The 17,645-nt window shown below is 53.7% G+C and overlaps 1 protein-coding gene across 1 annotated transcript in view; it reads left to right on the top strand.

Moving 5' to 3' along the window:
- The window catches only part of SMPD3 (sphingomyelin phosphodiesterase 3), an 83,814-nt gene that overhangs the window by 47,246 nt on the left and 18,923 nt on the right, over positions 1-17,645 (top strand). The window contains exon 2 of the mRNA XM_032424112.1: positions 8,159-8,224. The gene's annotated coding sequence lies outside the window, so the exon portion shown is untranslated. The remainder of the gene's footprint in view (positions 1-8,158; positions 8,225-17,645) is intronic.

The raw sequence follows: 17,645 nt of genomic DNA, 5'->3' as shown, positions 1-17,645 counted from the left end.
GGGAGCAATGGGCGCTCCCTATGGGATTCTCTAATAGTAAACGGGAGGGGAGATTGGGAAGGCTTCCCTCAGGCCAGGGGGCAAGCGGTGGGGGGTTCCAGCGTGAGGGGACAGTGTGAGGAAAGGCCTGCCTTGAAAGAGACCAGGACCGCAGGAGGAGAAAGGAGAGCTCTGGAGACACGAGCCGGGTGGATAAGATTGGCGAGGCATGACACAGGAGAGGAGGATGGACCCAGGGCACGGGTTTTATCTGGGGGGTGTTTTCAGCTGAGAGGGTACTCGGGTTTGCAAATAGAAAGCAGACTCTGGCTTCTGTGTGGAGAATGAATGGTGGAGGTAAGGCTGAAGGACCCAATGAGAGATGATGGTGCTCGGCCAGAGTGTCCCCCTGACACCCGGAGACCCCCAACAATAGCTCTGCCTGGCTCCTGCTGGCTTACCCCCTCCCAGCACCCCCAGCTCTCTGCCCAGACAGACGTCCAAGAGAACAACCCTCACGCTCAGGTGTAAGGACAAACAGTGGCACCATCCACCTCAAATCCCTCTGGGACACAGGAGGGTGGCAGCAAAGAGGGGAGGGTGATGGCTATCAGCCTTCTCAGACCTCTGGGGGGGGGTTCCTCCCCTGCCTGTGGGTGCCTTCTGAGCATTAGGGAGCCCTGTGGGGTCAAAACTCAAGCCAGGATGGGGCCGTGGATGAGTCGTACTCCGAGTCTAGGCTCTGCCACTCTAGCTATGTGATTGCAGAGTCTCCCTTTATACAAGGCAGCCTAACTGATGCACTAGTTCAAACGATCGGGAAGTTTTCTCAAAGCTCCTGCTGTACCACCTGGTACATACAGAGGGAATTGGACGCTTTGGTGACCGACACTCTGGCCTGGCTAGAAACCACTGTATTAATCCAACCTCGGCTCCCTGAAGGCCTTTCAGGGACTGGACTCTGTGCTCAGTGCTCAGGAGGCTCTAGGCTACCAGTCCGATGCCCGGTGGGTGTGCGATTGAAGGATGGGGGCCGGCAGCTGCAGAGTTGAGCCGTAGAGGATGGGTGCCAGGTGCACCAACAGGGGGTATCCCTGGGGACACTGGGGACAGCATGTACAAAGGCACGCAGGCGTGAAAGAGCGTGCAGTGTTCCAGGAAAGATGAAAGCTAGAGGTCGGGGCCATCAGAACCAATCACTGGGAGGGACGGGGAGCAGAAATGAGGCAGAGGAAGGCTGGACCCCATCACCAAAGGTCCCCACACCAGGCTAGGTAAAGGGATTTGTTCTTTGCGCAGAGGGAGATCTGGACGTTCTGGACAGAAGGGGCAGAGTGAACTCAGAGCGGCTCATGCTGGGGACCTGAGCTGGGATCTGGGCTGGGACCCGAGCATGGTGGACGGCCCACAGGCAGGCAAAGAGTGAGGAGGCCCGAGGAGGGAAGGAAGAGGAGGAGCAGGGACCGGAAATGGACTGCAGAGCTGGGAGTGACTGGCCTTGACTCTGGATGGGACAGGTTGAGGGCTGATGGAAGGGCCAAGGACAGAGCCTCTGCCCACTGACCAACTGATGGGGGCTGGGCCCACTGAGGCTTCCTGGGGACCAAACTCCACCCTCTGCCTTCCCTCCATGGGTTTTAGTCCCCCTCTGTCTTTCTCTCTTCTTTAACTGCCACCAATAGAAAACCAAATGCTTTTTAATTGTTTCATATAGTTCCTAGTTTTTCATCTAAAAAAAATGAGTAAGTGGAATGTTTTCTATTTTCTTCTCAAATAGAAAAGCAAGGTTACCTGTACATGGTCTCTCACGTGTATGAACGTCTAGATTCTCATTTTCCCTTGGTACATTAAAAAAAAAAAAAAGAAAGAAAGAAAGCCATTTCAGGCATCAGGATGAGATTTGGCAATACCCCTTTGGTGCCCAGCGAGCCCCTCATGCCCTTCCCCCCCTCACCCCCCCCCCCCCCCGCCCCGAGAGCTTCAGCCTGGGCAGCACATCCCAGGCTCATCATCCAGGGGCTCGAGTAAGACCCAGACATGGCAGCTCATTATCTGTGGGGTCCGCAGATCTTCTCTCCAAGCCAGGGGCAAAACCCCAGGACGATGACATTCTGATAAAGTTTTAAAAAACGATTTCACTTTGCAAGACAAATAGCTAATAAAATAGATTCTTTTTTGGTAACCACCCATACACCAATCAATCTGTCACTCGGAAAACTGTTTCCTGAGAGGTGTGAAATGAGGCCACTGTGGAGTTCTGTGGGAACAGAGAGACCCCGAGAAGCCTTCCACTCCCAGATTACACTTGCCACCCCAAAACAGGGAAGCTATCTGATTCAGAGCACAGGAAATACACATCCGATTAGTTGCTCAATCAATACCAACTTTTGAAAGACCAGCAGGAGGTGGCTGTCCCACTGTTTACATGCAGCCTGCCCACACTGTCACGTGTCTCTTGCCTCTGTCTCTTTCCAATTCCATCCCTATTGGGAAATAATTTTAAGTAGGTGTTCCCCACCTGGGGGGCTTGTAGAGTGAGTCACACCAAGGGGGCCTCTTCTGTGCCACAGACTTTCAAGTAAGAACTTAAAACAAAGGGTCATTTCAACACCACCAACAGAAGTCAAAAGGAGAAGCCTTGGTCATAAGACACGACCCCTCTGTGCCCACTGAGGGCACCATCAGAATACGGAGACCCTCACCCCCTGCATGTTCTCTTTGTGTCTCTGCTTGGCTGCTACTTGCTTTTTCTACCTTTTTTCCCCTTAGCTCTAATTCTCCCAGTGCTTTAAAAAAAAAAAAAAAAGTCTATTATATTGTACATAGAACACAGTTTAAATCTTTTTTGGAACAAGATGGAATAAATCTTAGTTAACCAGAACCTCCCTCAAAGCAGCTCTAAGTGCAGAATTCTGCTGTACCAGACCTATAGGAGCAGTGGGCTCCCACAGAACTGCAGCATCTGCACACAGTGGGCCTTCAATACATGTCACCTTGTTTGCTTTTTAAATGATGGAATCTGAAAGGCCCCAGGAACAAAGAAGATGAACTGGGTAATAACTACTGTGAAAGAAATGTGACAAAAAACAATACTAACAGGAACAGATCAGAACCCCCACTCACCCTACCCCCGCCAAAAAACCTGTAATTCCATGGTGGAAACTATAAAAGAATTGAAACATGTCCAGAAGTAGAAGTTGGGATAACTGAAACAATAGAGCAAAGAAAGAGGTGCTGTTGAGGGTAAAGTAAGACATCAAACCAGAAATGCAGACAAAGAAGACAATCAGAGGTACAAATAACCCTTTTGGAAATGAGAGACAGTGTCACAGCCCTACAGTAGGTGAGAGAAAGATAAACGGGGTGAGGCACACGATGAGGGAAACGTCAGCAAAGAAACAATACAAGAAAAATTTCGAGAGATGAAAAAAACAGCTCAGCCTAGAAATAAAGAACGCACACTGTGCCTTTCAAGTTTAACTCTGAGAGAAAGAAATCAGTATTTGCTAGTTACAATTTGGAATGATAAATGATCTGGCAAGCTGAAGGGAGATATGTTCTTTTGAAATTAGATAAGAATGACAAGAGGACTGACATCACAAATAGTGAAGACAAGATGAATCTCAGGAAGAAATGTGCCATTCGAACCACACCTGAGTGCCCTAACCGCATGGCAGTTATGCTCCTAAGTAAGACTCGCTCTAAGTAGTAGAAAACAGACTCATTAAAAAAATGGGGGGGAATTTGTACACAATTATACTTAAAAAGAGAGAGGGAATGTCTGACTTTTTACAAAAATATGAAAGACAAAATCTGATATAACAAGACACTGGAATTAGAATGGATTAGTTGAAAAAGAAAGAGTAAGTGATCTGACAAAATTCAGCCACTCCTAAGATTTAACCTCCACTCTAATAATTCCCAAATCCTGCTCCAGCCGAGACTTCTCTGCTGAGTTGTGGGTCTGAATATCCCACTGCCACCTGGACACATCCATGCAAATGTCCCTCCACACCACAACCCTCCCTTAACCCACCCCACCCCTGGCCAGTGAGCGACTTTAGGCCCCATTCAGTTGCCTGAACTGGAGGTCCTTTTCCACGCTCCCCATGCTCAATCCCATCCACTTGTGTTAGTCTGCTGGGCCTGCCATAACAAAAGATCAGACCGGGTGGCTTAACCAACAGAAATGCATTTTCTCCCAATTCTGGAGGCCAGAAGCCCAAGATCAAGGTTCTGGCTGATTGGGTCTCTGGTAAGAGCTCTCTTCCTGGCTTTGCAGTCCTCACATGGCCTTTCCTGATGCATGTATAAAGCCATGGGAGTCTCAGATGTCTTTTTTAAAAGGACACTAATCCAATTGGATCATGGTCTCACCCTTATGACCTCATTTCACCTTAATTACTTCCTTAGAGGCCCCATCTCAAATACAGCCACATTGGGGGTTAGGGCTATAATATATGCATTTAGTGGGGGGAAGGTCCTTTCACCAGCCATCCCTAGCAGTGACTTTGAGATACTTCTGTACCCCGCCAATAAGGTCTCAACCAAATGCACACACAGGCCTCTGAGTATGCCTGTCCAGCCATGCCTCTCCCTTTGCCTTGGTATTGGAGATTTAGGGGTAACTCCTTCCCCAGAGTTCAGTCAAGACCTTTCCCCAAGGCCAGCAACTGCTTCTCACCCTCACCCCAAGGGGCTTCCAGCAACCCAACCTAGTCTCAGGTCTGCATGACGTCTGACCCTGACACTCAGCTACAGGGCTCTGTGACTTTACATACGTTTCTAAACATCTCTGGCCTTGAACCTTGTTGACGGAACGTGGCCCCTGCATTCCAATGTGGATAAATAAATCAACCTTCTAGGTGCCAGGCCCTTTGCACACATTATTTCTGGACCTATGAAGTCAGAAAGAAAGTAGAAACTGGGGCGCCTGGGTGGCTCAGTTGTTAAGCGTCTGCCTTCGGCTCAGTTCATGATCCCAGGGTCCTGGGATCGAGCCCCGCATCGGACTCTCTGCTAGGCAGGAAGCCTGCTTCTCCCTCTCCCACTCCCCCCTGCTTGTGTTCCCTCTCTTGCTGTCTCTCTGTCAAATAAATAAATAAAATCTTTAAAACAAAAAAAAAAAGAAAAGAAAAGAAAGTAGAAACTGAGGCTTGGGGAGATGCCCTGCCTGAGGCCACTACTTACTGGTTTAGGGAGCAGGTCCATCCAGCTCCACAGCTGGTTCTGCTGACTGGGCTGTGTCTCAGGGGAGGTAGAGGCATCCAGGAACCTGGACCAAGCATCCAGGGACATGGTGTCACTTAGAGCTGCACGTCCATCAGAGGTCACCCCAGGTGCTGGTCTGCGGTCTCTGGGCCTGTGGGCTTGAGGCTCCTGGTGGACAAGCAGGCAGGCGTGCTCAGGACCACTGCTGGATCTGTAGACACTGCTTTGCTGTGCTGGGTAAACAGCCCACTTTCCATGCCCGCCCCCCAGGCCCGCCCTGCCCTACTGTCTATTTAAGCAAGAGGCCCTGACTCCACTCGGCCCAGGCACCACCAGCTTCCGGACCTAGGAGAGCAGCCCTGCAGGCCTCGCTCACTCGGGGATGAAAGGTCCTTCTGTTTCACCATTTCCTACCGGTGCGTTTTGAATGATGATGCTGAGCTGGGTTGTAACGGGAGCTGATTCTGCCGGCCTATGAGTGTATTGAGATGTGTAGCAGGCCCGAGGGAGGCTCTGATTGAATTTTTCCCATTTCTAATCCCTGACTTGATGTGATCTTATTTTCAAAGAGGGAGAAAGCCTGTAGTTTGTGAAAGGACAGAGGAGAGCGTATTTCAAAACAATGTCTGGCTGAGAATATCAATGATCTAATGAGTTTTTCTTTTGAGGAAAAAAAAAAGTCCTGTAATTTCAAGGTTGTAGAGATCCCATTTCCTCTCAGGAACCCCTCCCTAAATAGTCAGTTCCTGTCATTTAATTCTATCTTGAAAAAAATGTGCAAAGAATTTTTTAGAAGAGTTTGGTAGGGGAGAGAGGTTGTAAAGCTGGAGGGGGACAGTTTGGGGAAGGTCTGAGGACAAAGGGCCTCCTTGAGAAAGTTCTCATTGAGAGATGAGGAGTGAGCTCCTCCCCACTCCAGGGTGGTGGGGCCTGAGAGTCACATAGGCTGGGATGGCTCAGGAGAGGCCTGCCTCCTTCATATCCACTTCTAGATGTTTGTCAGCCTGTGGCCTAGGGCCAGGTCGGCCCATGAAGACGGTGAAGGACAGAGGTGCATGCAGGTCATCAGCCAACGAGGGTGAAGAGGCAGACATACCAGGTACAGGGGACAGGACCTCCCCTGGAGGCCAGAACAGCAGGCCCCGTCTGACCTCCTGGCAGGTTGGACTCCCCAGGCTATGGGTGGGGAAGGATGCCTATCCGGTGGTTAACTCAGAGGAAACAAGTTAGGGTGTCCACGTGGAAAAAGGGTCCCCAGGGGAACACAGATCCTAGGGACTGTGGCTTCCTTCTTCCCACCCTAATGTGGCAACATCAAGTACCCATGCTCATTTGGTCCTGGTCACAGCTGCGCAAGACACTGGAGTGACCCCCTGCGTGACAGGGAAGTGGGCAACTGAGGCTCAGATGGATAGCAGACCTAGGCCTCGAACATGGGTCTCCCTGGAGCTTCTCTATGGGGATTCCTAAGCAAGAGAGAGCCAGTTATTTGCCAAGTGAAGAAACAACATCTTTGGCTTGTGGACCGAGGGCCTGGGACTTAAATTTCAGATTCCTCTGAAACACAGTTTAAGTGATTTGCAAAGTAAGTGTATATAAATGATGGGAGCTGGTCCAGAGGAGAGCGCTGGGGAGTAACCGTTGCCTCGACATGTGATGGTAGTGAAGAGGGTCCTGGCCGTAGGACTGGCTTGAAAAGGTGGAGGGCCAAGGAGCGCTGCACAGAGCCCGGCGGGGTGGGTGTTGAACTTCCAGGGCCTGAGGCCAAGGGGCCGGGCCTCGAGCCAAGGATAAGGCTGTAGGGCGCCTGGGTGGCTCAGTCGTTAAGCGTCTGCCTTCGGCTCAGGTCATGATCCTAGGGTCCTGGGATCGAGTCCCACATCGGGCTCCCTGCTCAGCGGGAAGCCTGCCTCTCCCACTCCCCCTGCTTGTGTTCCCTCTCTCGCTGTGTCTCTCTCTGTCAAATAAATAAATAAAATAAAATAAAATAAAGGATAAGGCGGGAAAGTCGAGAGCGGGACTTGAGGCTGGAAGGCTGGACTAAAGAGCCGAAGGAGCGCCTGAAGCCAGGGGGCGCAGCCAGAGAGCCGCACGGGTCCTGTCCCGGGAGAGGTTAATACTCGAGGCCAGGGGCCAGGTTAGAAGGGGAAGGCGGGGCCAGAGAGCGAGACCCAGCCTACCAGCCCCACTGGGGGGGCGTGTCTGGCGCTGCTGAGGTTCGGACTGAGTCAGCAAGAGATGCAGGGAGCTGGTAGCATCGTGTCCAAGGCCTCTGCTCACACGAGTGTCCTCCCTACCATCCCCTAAGTAGACCCCATTGAGGTCACGAAGTGTCTCTGCTGAGCGTCCCCTAGGCAGCCTACCTTCACCTTTATCTGTTGTGAAAGCCCCCTATTTCTCTCAATGCGGCTTCCTCCTCCCCCCCTTTCCCCGACCCCAGTCCAGGTGGCCGCAGTCCATCTTCTATGACCCGGGTTCAGCTCTCTCCCACCCCCGCGTATCTTGGCGAGGCTGAGATTACACAAAGCTCCTGGGGGAAAGCTCTAATTGTTCTAGCTTCGCCTATCAGATCAAACACAGGCAGGCCCCGAGGCTGGAGCTCTGAATTCGCCTCTCTCCACCCCCCACCTCACACAACCTCAGCCTGGCCTGGGTCCAGCTGTCCACGTGGAGCTCTCATCCCTCCCACCCGTCAGGCAGAGACCTCCCCACCTGTCAACCCTCCTACCCCCCCAGGCCCGTGCAGGTTTGTCGCACAAACCTCCGCCCCCACCCCCTCTGGCTGCACTTCCTCTGTCCACGGGGACAGCAGGTTCCACACCCTCTCCTTGGCGACGTGGAGGGTGTGGTGCTGCCCCTGGTGCAGGTGGGGCCCCTTGGTCTTTGAACCTGGCTCACCTGTTCTGGGCGGCTGGGCGGCTGTAGGTTGGGTTCTGGACACCTCTGTGAACCGCTCATGTCCTTTCAGGTCCTGACTGCAGTGGTGCCCCCTCTTCAGACGAAGATCAAGAGGGTCCCAGCGGCCCCTCCTCAGGTAAGACAGGGGCTTCTGGAGGGGGAGTGGCGCTCCAGGCCTCCCCTCATAGGCGAATTATTCATGTTTTATATGAAGAGGGGCTCTGTGAAATTGTTTAAGAAAAGGGTCTGCTGTTTGGTTAAAAAGTTTGGAAACACAGCTCTGGGGGGCGTCTGTGCCTACCCAGAACTCCCTCTGGTGGAGAGCAAGGCCAGGGGAGGGGGTGTGTCTCCCCCACCCAAATCTTTGGAGAAAATACAAATTCTTCAATACATAGGGAAGACTTGAGGCAGCACTTCATGAAAGTGAAGGAATACAGTTTAAGTACCTTGGGAAATGTAACCAGATATCATTACCCACTAAACTGTTAAAAAAATTTTTTTAATCGCTTAAAACCCAGAGCTGGTAAGGATGCTATGAAACAAGCACTGTCAAACAACTGGTGGAAAGCAATTTGGGCAGGGGGGTTGCTGACACTTGTAGGTCATCAGGGGTTCCTATTATCTGCCTACTATGTGCCCGACATGGCTAGAGCCAGGTGATGGGATAAAACCCTGAGTGCTTGCAGGGGGATGCGGGCCTCGGAATTAGAACACGAAACCTGCATTCTCTGGGACTGGAGGCGGGCGGCGGGGAGGTTGGGGTGAGCAGCTCCGAGGCTGCTGGGGCCAATGACAAGAGCAGGGCCCAGGTCTGCAGAGACAATCCATAAGGCCACCTATGACCCTTGCTTCCTTTGCTTTGAGGAATGGAATTTGTCACCATTGCTCAGCCTCCTGTCTCAGTTCTGCTTCTAGCTTAGTAAATCTGAAGCTGTGGGGGGGCTGGTCCCCCTTCTGGTGTGCAGACTGCAACCATGGGCAATAAATGTACAGAAACCACCAGCTGTTGAGAGAAATGACCGTTTCAGCCAGGTCAAAAGTCCTCCCGTTATCTCTGGGGCCATAGAGTAGGTGACTGGCTGGGGCTTGGTGAAGAGATGTCACTGTGACTTTTGAACCCTGAGCCCCCTGCTGAGGCCTCATCCCAGCACACAGATGAGGGCTACGAGGGAACAGCCCCAGCAAAGGCAGGGAGGCCTAGAAGGGTATGGTGGGGAACTGCACAAGGGGCCCTGGGACTTCAGAAGTAGGAGGTGATACAGAGCCATCCTGGAGATCAGGATGCTGGGCCTAGTGTGCCCTTCCCTGCCGGGTGCTTGGGCATCCTCCTGGGGTCAGCAGGGGCCACTGAAGAGTTTAACATGGGAGTAGTATGGTCTACTATGTAGCTTAAAAAGATCCCAGTAGCTGCCATGTGGACCAGAGGAGGGGAGGCCAGGTGCCAGGAGACAGGTGGTGGCTGGGCAGTGTCTAGCTGGGACAGGGCGGTGCCTGAGCTGGCTGTAACCGTGGGAATGGATAGGAGGTGTTAAGGAGGCAGAACCAGGGGCTTGTGGGAAGAGGCAGGGTATGGAGGATGTCCAGAGCCTCAGGAACTACTCAGGAGACAGAGCTGGGGGCAGTGGACGAAGAAGTCAGCTATCAGGAGAGACACCTGAGAACAGATGACCCTGAAGGATCAACCAAGGGAGGAGAGAAGAGGCAGAGGAAGGTCAGGGTGGGCAGGGGAGGAGGGGACAACCACGGGCTCAGAGAAGAAGCAGCCCCAGGGGCAGGAAGGGAACCAGAAGGATGGTGGCCCCAGGACCAAGGGCAGAGGGCGGCAGGATAGATGAGGATCACGCAGCCGAAGCCTCCTGTTGGGCCTATTTTTAAAGCAAAATCAGGTTGAAACTGCATAGATTCTTTTCTCATTGGTGCTGAACTCTGTTCTGGCAATTTTCTCTCCAAAACTTTACCAAAAAGCCTGGTGAGACCCCCTGTCCACATTCTGTCTAGCGGTGAGGGGGGTGCAGGAAGCCTCAAGCTGGGGGGCGCTGCTTGGACCCTCAGCCAGAGGGTCCCTCAGCCCTCCCAGGGTGCAGGACACAGGCCCGGCCATCGAGGCAGGGCTCCCCCTGCTCTCAGCAGAAGGATTACTCGAGGCTAGGCTGATCTGCGTGGTGTAGGTGGGAAGCTACTCAGACATTCTAAGCATTTAAGTTAAACAAGCCCAGCTCAAGACAAACTGTCAGTGAATGTGTTGGATCCTCCTTTCAGGCCCATTTTCCACAGCTGCTCCTCCCTGGCGTCTCCTCGCCGGCCTCCTGGGACCCGGTGGGTCATTGTGGTCAGGGCGTGGCCCGCCAGGCAGGACTTCCTGAGTGGCTCTGCCTCCCTCAGGCCTGCTCTCAGCCCTCCCAGACTCTCTACTTCATCTCCCTCCCTTGCTCACTGCTCGCTCCACCCACCACCTACCCCCTTCCTGTCTCCTTGCCATCCAGGAGGACACCCCCACACTAAAATATACGCACCTAGAAAGCAAAGGCTCTGCCCCCAGAAATTCCTGGGACCTTGCTGCAAAATACCCCAAGCAGTCACAGTGCTGCATCTGACTCATAGGAGCTGGATGCCAGGCGCCCCCAGCCTCCTAGCCTTACCCCTCGCCAGGCTGGGCATGCACCCCTCAGCCAGCACAACCTGGCAGTGTCTGACCCCCAGCCATTAAGCACAGGCTGTTGCGTCCATCTCGATCTGCACCACCTCAGTGCACTCTTGACACTCCCTCCTGCCTTGTCCCCTGTGGGCCTGGCTTGGTCCCTGGAACCAACCCTGTATACCGATCCTTGGCCGAAATTTCCAGTGCACTCATTTCCCCATGTCTGTGGATTTACTTTGCTACTTCTATCACTAGCAGTGGCCACTTCTCTGAGCAGAAATGGCTTCCACTAAAAACGAAAAGATTCAGGCTCAGCTCCCCGGATGCCTCGTGGTCCTGTGTGGGAATCAGCTGTCCAGTACATACACTGAGGGGATGGAAAGGAGTGAGCCCCTGACCTAGTCTGGATTTAGGGCAGAGGAACATCATCATTGACATGTAAAATGAAGATCTTTCTTGAAGAGAGTCAGGTCTGGGGAGTCAATCAAGCTATACACCTGGGAAACTGAGGGCTGTTGATCAGTAAGGCTTGTTTTTTGGTAAATGGATTAAAGAAATCAGAAGCCTGGGGTCCCTGGGTGGCATAGTTGGTTAAGCATCCTACTCTTGATTTTGATCTCACAGTTGTGAGATCGAGGGCTGCATCAGCCTCTGTGCTCAGCTTGGAGTCTGCTTGGGATTCTCTCTCCCTCTGCCCCTCCCACTCATGCTCTCTCTCTCAAGTAAATGAAAGAAAGAAAGAAAGAGAAAGAAAAGAAAGAAAGAAATCCGAAGCCTTCCTCTATTGGTCAGGCTGGGATGGGTTATGCTGTGGCTTACAATCAGTTTTTTTCTCGCTCATATGACATGTGGGGAGCAGGGTTAGCTGGGGCCCTGCTCCTTGCGTCCTCACCTTGGGACCCAGGCTGATGGAGCAACCACCATCATGAATACTACAGGTAGATGTGCCAAAGGGAGAGAACTCTAGAAGGTCTCACACCTGCTGTTAAGGACTCTGGCCCAGCAGTGACACACACCACTTGCACTCACAGCTAGTGGGCCAGACCAAGCTGGTCACATGATTCTACCCGACCACAAGGGGACCTGGAAGTGCAATCCTGCCTCGTGCCTGGGGGACCAGAGGAAGTGAGGCGAGGGTCCTATCCTAGGCTTGGAGGCAGAGGTAGAGACAAAAAGGGAAACGTCTACCCAGATGTTCACAAAGATAAAGCGTGCTTAGCTTTTAAGTGGTTATCCCTGGATGGAGACAAGTCTCTGTCTATACCGGCATGTCTATACCAGCAATCTGGGGGGACACAGCCTCCATGACCAGCGCCAAGGGTTCTTGTTTCCCTTTTCAGAAGTGCAGGATTTGACAGCCAAGAACAGGTGTAGTGACAGCTACCACTACTGGAGGGGCAGGGGTGAGTGGGAGCCCAGAGCCACGGAAGACCCTAGGAAGGCAAGTTTGGTGGCAGCAAAGGGCAGGAACTTGAGGAACTATAGATCCCCATGATCTCTCCCCCACTGGCCTTTGCTGGGGACAAATGACTCATTCACCATCTTATGCAAATGAAGCTCCCCATCTCACTCCCAGGGGAAGCAGGCTCCAGCAGTCCCCTCTAAGTTATACACTCTGGAGCAGGCTCTGAAATCCCGTGGGCAGGTCAGAGGCCTCCGGAAGCAAGCAGTCCTTGGTTTAGCCTGAGGGGGGGTCTCTTCTCTCAGGGGGGAGTGAGTTCTTGCTGGTTCTCTCAGAGCCAAGGGCTCATGCGGTACAGTGTGCAAGGGAGGACCCAAGGAGAGCCTCCGAGAGGGCCCAGGACAAGGGTGAATGAGATCCAGCCCCTGTCCAGAAGGCCCCGCCCTCAGGTCCAGCTGCCCAGGGCCGCGGGGAGGCTTAGTGAGATGCTGACGCCTGATCTTATTTACTCACTCACACCGATTTGCTTTTTAATCTCTGCATAAATTCTCCTCCAGGACTCGGTTTGTTAAATGTTCTTTGCACAGAAAACTTGAGGCTGAAATGTGAAATGATTCCCTCCAGAAGAATTTTAGCAAGTCTGTTCTGTTTTAGGAAGGTTTGTTGTCTTCATCTGTGTTCTCTGGGGCCTTGAAATGCCTACACACCACTCAGTCGGCCAATCCATTCCAGGAGGAAATGCTGTACTTGAAATGCAGCTGAACACTGGGTCTGCAGAAATCCTACCATTTGTGTGGACTTGTATTTAAAGTTCTACTCCCACAGAAAGTATGTTGTCATTTCTTCTTAAGCAAAGGATGTTCTGAGCCTTGTTCAGCTCATGAACCATTAACATCAGCCGGGAAGCAGGGACTTTGCGGGGACAGCAGCCTCCGCAGCAGAGCCCGAGAAAAGTGAGATCCCTCCTGGTCTCCATCCCCGGGGAGGGCAGGCACCACAGAGCTTGCCTGAGGCAGGTGACGTGACCTGCTGGGGAGTGCCAGGACCCCCTGCTCAGACGCGTGTGTGAGGACCAGCTCAGGCACAGACCTTAGCACGTGGGCAGGCTCAGAGCACTTGGGGCGGGAGGCCTATGCCGGGCTAGCTGCTCGGTGGTGGGCCCGTGGCCTCCTGGTTTGGACCTTGCTTAAGGACGTCAAAGCCGCCTCTTTGGTAGTTCCGACTGCCTGCTCCAGTCCTGCCTGGGAGCTGCCCTCAGTGCCCAAAAGGAGGAGACACTGGAACAGAGTGATCTTAGATCCAATTTGCATCATGGAGGCAGCCCTCTTCCCAGTCTCCCCCTACCCTGGGCTCAGCGTCCATGAGAGCACAGGACTGGCAGGAGCCCTGTGGGCTTCAGCTTCCAGCGGACCCAGGCAAACAGATATGGCTGCAGGAGGGTTCTTGAGTGTAATACAGGGCACGTGGGAATGAGAGACGCCGCCACTCAGGATGGCTCAGGTGGGGATTTAGGTTCCAGACGCCATCCAACCTTCTCCTCAGTGGGCCCCTTTCTGGTCACCAGTGCATGATTCTGGAATGGCAGACGGGAGAGGGGAGGGTGGCCAGATCTTCAAACTCAGCCCCATCCTGTGATGGAGCCCATGGTCTCAGGGCGACTGTCCCCTGTCACCACAGCACAAGGTCTTACGCCCAGGAGGACTGTCATTTGAACTATTAAATTGATTCAAGTGCTCCTGGCACATATACCTCTAATGTGGCTTGAGGTTTGCTTTCCAGTCATGCAAGAATCTGCTTCATCTGGGCTTTCTGAGTTCTGACATGGAAATGCCGAGGCTGGCTGATTGAAGGAGCTCTACGGAGCTACTTGCAGCCTGTTCCTATTCTCAGAAACCACATGACACATTAATAGCTCCCATGGAAAGTGTCTCTTTGAAAATTTTATGGCCGCTTTGCCTGCATCTGGTTTCTGCAGAAGCCTATGACTTGGGCTCACAAGCAGCCCCCAGCAGACAGTCCTGCCCGGAGATGGAGGCCCCTGCCCCCCTGCACCATCCTCACCCCTTGTTTGGGAGAGCGGGGCACCCTCCTTGTCAAGCAACCAACCACACAAGGAGCAAACTTTGAGGGCTCCAGCTGTGTCTTGAGGGTCCTCTGCGGCAAGGAAATTAACAGTCATAATAGTGACAAAGATATTACTAGAGATGTGGCGGGTGCCCTGCTAAGTGTTGTGCATACCCTGAGCTTGTGTGTGTGTGTGTGTGTGTGTGTGTGTGTGAGAGAGAGAGAGAGAGTGAGAGAGAGAGAGAGAGAGAGAGAGACGGAGATTTGTATGCATAACAGATGAGCAAACTACAGCGCATTGAAGCAGCTTGTCCAATATCCAGCAGGAGGACCCGGACCTGGCACGTCTGACACCAAGTTTGTGCTAGCTCCTGAGGGATGCTCAAATCATGTGGGCACACACCTCAGGCACAGGGCCTTCAGGGACTCAGGAGAAAGGCCCCCTGTGCCCAGTGGGCAGGCCAGGGGCGAAGTTCGCCCAGGAGACAAACTGTTAAGAATGGAGTTTTAGAAAGATCGGGTCACTGGTATATATTAGATAGGATCCCTTTGGTGGCAAGTGACAGAAATGCAACTTTGACCAGAGCAAAGAAAAGGGTAATTTGCTAACTCATGAATGAGAAAGTCTGGGGGTTGTGCTGTCTTCAGGCACGGGGAAACTGGAGCTCAAAGTGCCACCAGGACTCTCTCCTTCCAGCCCTAAGATCTGTTTTCCTCTGAATTAGATTCACTCTCAAGGAAGGCTCCAGAAGCTTCAGGCTATTAATGCTTCCAGCTCGGAGAAAATGCAGGCCTCTTTCCTGAGGGGTCCAGTAAGAGCACCAGTGAGAGCTAGCTTGGGTCTTATGACCATTCACCTTGGGGTCAGGGGGCTGTGGTGTCAGTTGACCTAGTGTGGCTCACTGCTCTCCCCTTGGAGGAGGGGTGCAGCAGGCTAGGACTTGGGCCTGTGCTGGTGCCAGAGACTTCATCAGGCGCTCCCAGGCTGCTGGTGGGGGCCTGACGTGCAGAGAGCCAGGCACCTGATTAGAGGGACAGCTGGGGGGCATGCAGAGCAGGGAGGGTATGGGAGGGATGGCGGAGTTGGGGAGGGCCTCAGAGAGGAGGCGGCAGGTGCTCTGGATCTGGAAGGGTCAGTGGGCATTCACCTGGCACGCCTAGGTCACTGGGAGTTGCTGCTACTGCACACGTGTTCATGCCAGACCCCAGACCCCATTTCTGTGGCTTTCAGGGATTAGCCTGGGTTTGTCTGACCTGCATCACTTAGAAAGGCATCCTCTTCAGTCTTCCTTTTTGTCCTCCCAGTGATGAGTTGACTCCAAGTTTCAGCAGCTCAGAGCTCCCCGTTGCTATGCCAACCCCCGGGGCAGCAGGCATCCAGGCAGAAATGGGCCGGCCCAATCTCGGCGCCGCCGGTGGATGCGAGCACATTCCGGTAATTGGATTGGAGCAATCCTTTCAGTCTTTCCTGCAGAAACCTGGGGTTTGGACCAGTGCCTGTTTAGACATGAGCCTGTGGACACAAAGAGGATGGGAGAAGGTCCCTCTGTTCCAGGATTCCCAGCCCTGCTGCTGGGATGAGAGAGGGCTCAGCAGGCATGAGGACCAGAGGGAAGGGCTATGATGGAGGGACAGGTCCCATCCTGCCCCCAACGTGGGGCAACTCCCAACCCTCCTCAACTTCCCCAAAGTTCTCCAAAGCTCAGAGATCCCTCCAGATGGTTCAAGCTTCCTTGGGGCCAGCGCTTGCCTTGGCCAGCAGAACTAGGCTGGCTTGCTTGCTTTCCTACTGCAGGAGAAATTCAAATTCAAAGTCAGCATTCACCCAGAACCGTTTGTGATTCTCTGTGCAGCAAGTCTGGTGTAGCAGTGTGCCTGCCAGGTCCGTTTTTTCCCAGGGAGATGGGACATGGGATGGCTGTCCTGGGGCCAGGGTCACTTGGTATCCAGTAGTAGAGAGCCTGTCCATTGCAGCTTACCCAAGGAGGCTGCTGGGGACCTCCCCGCCATCTTCAACACCAAATAGGACAGGCCTGGACAGGCTCTATTCCTGCGACGCCCTCCCCAAGGGATAGCAGATCAGCCAGTCTCCCAGCCCTCAGGGAGGTGTATGGGGAGGAGGTTTGGCTTAGCTCAGGCCTTGGAGTCGTCCAAGTCTCCCCTTCCGGTGCTGTGGTGGCTGCAGGTCAGGTCCCCACAGATACCAGTAACCCACAGGAGCAACTCTGGTGTGGAGCTTCTCTCTGTCAACACCCCATACCTGCCCAGGAGTCACCGGCCTGTGACCTCCCAGGCCAGCCTGTGACCACCTCTTCCTCTCCCATCTGGACTTACGGTTGTCTGGCCCCCAAGCCTCCCGGGCAAGTTCCCCTCCTGGCCGGACCAGCCTGCGAACCGATCTGCTCCCTCTGTCTGTCATGGCTTTGTAGCCCAGGCTCCTTGTCACGGTCGGGCCCAGTCCAGTCCTCGCTGTAGGGGAAGGAACACGTTAGTGAAGGCCGGCACTTCCAGCCTGAATGGTATGGATGGGTCTCTGAGGATCTGAAGGTACTGCAGGTCAGTGAGGAGCCTAGAGGGCTGGTGGGTGGGCTCCGGCTGCCCCCAGCACCGTGCACAGAACCAGCTTGTCCCCTCTTTAAAATCCACCGAATCCACAGGTCAGGGTGTGAGCAGCCAGGACACACAGGAGTCAACCTCAGCTGAGGTGTGGTCAGGGAGATCCTACAAGGAAGAGGAGGGGAGGTAGGGAAGGATAAAGCCTCACAATTAGCCCTGGGAGGCTGGTATTGCTACCCCCATGTCAGAGATAACAAGATAGGCTCAGCGAGCCTGTCCCCGAGCCCAAGCTGAGCAGTGAGCAGTGCAGCTGGGAGTGAGGTGGCAAGCCTGAGGTTGACTCCCAGGACCCTTCCCTTGGGGCACTGGGTAGCCCCCCATACTGATCCTAGGGCTCAGGAGTGACCACGAGGACCTGAGGGTGTCTGGGACGCAAGCTCAGCTCTGGAGACCATGACCTTGGGGCAGGGGAGGAGGATCGGGCATCCTGAGCAACCAGGAAGCCCCACACCAGGACTTACAATGGGGAGAAACCCAGGAGTGATTGTTACTTTAAAATAGGAAACTGAAAGCGCAATCCAGCGTACGGGCTTGAGTGACTACCGCTCAGCACGTATGTCACCCTCATCAGAGATGCCCATGGTGGGCTTGGCTTGGTAAAGAAGCCAGCTCCGGGACAGGAAAGCGGAGAGCTGGGGCATGGAGGGGTGGGGGAAGGCATTCCTTGGCGGAGGCAGGGCCTGGGCCCCGCCACCCACTATGTCCTACCCCGCGAGGGGTCGGAGGCGAGACAAAGGCCTAGGGGTGCAGACTGGGCGCCTGTGCTGCATCCCGCTCAGCCACCGCCTCCCCCCCGCGCCCCCCCCCACAGGACTCTAAGGCTCGCCGAGAAGTTCC

The sequence above is a fragment of the Phoca vitulina genome, unplaced genomic scaffold (genome assembly GCF_004348235.1).
Source record: "Phoca vitulina isolate PV1807 unplaced genomic scaffold, GSC_HSeal_1.0 scaffold30, whole genome shotgun sequence".
Classification (NCBI taxonomy): domain Eukaryota; kingdom Metazoa; phylum Chordata; class Mammalia; order Carnivora; family Phocidae; genus Phoca; species Phoca vitulina.
This window is presented reverse-complemented; position numbering and strand designations above follow the sequence as displayed.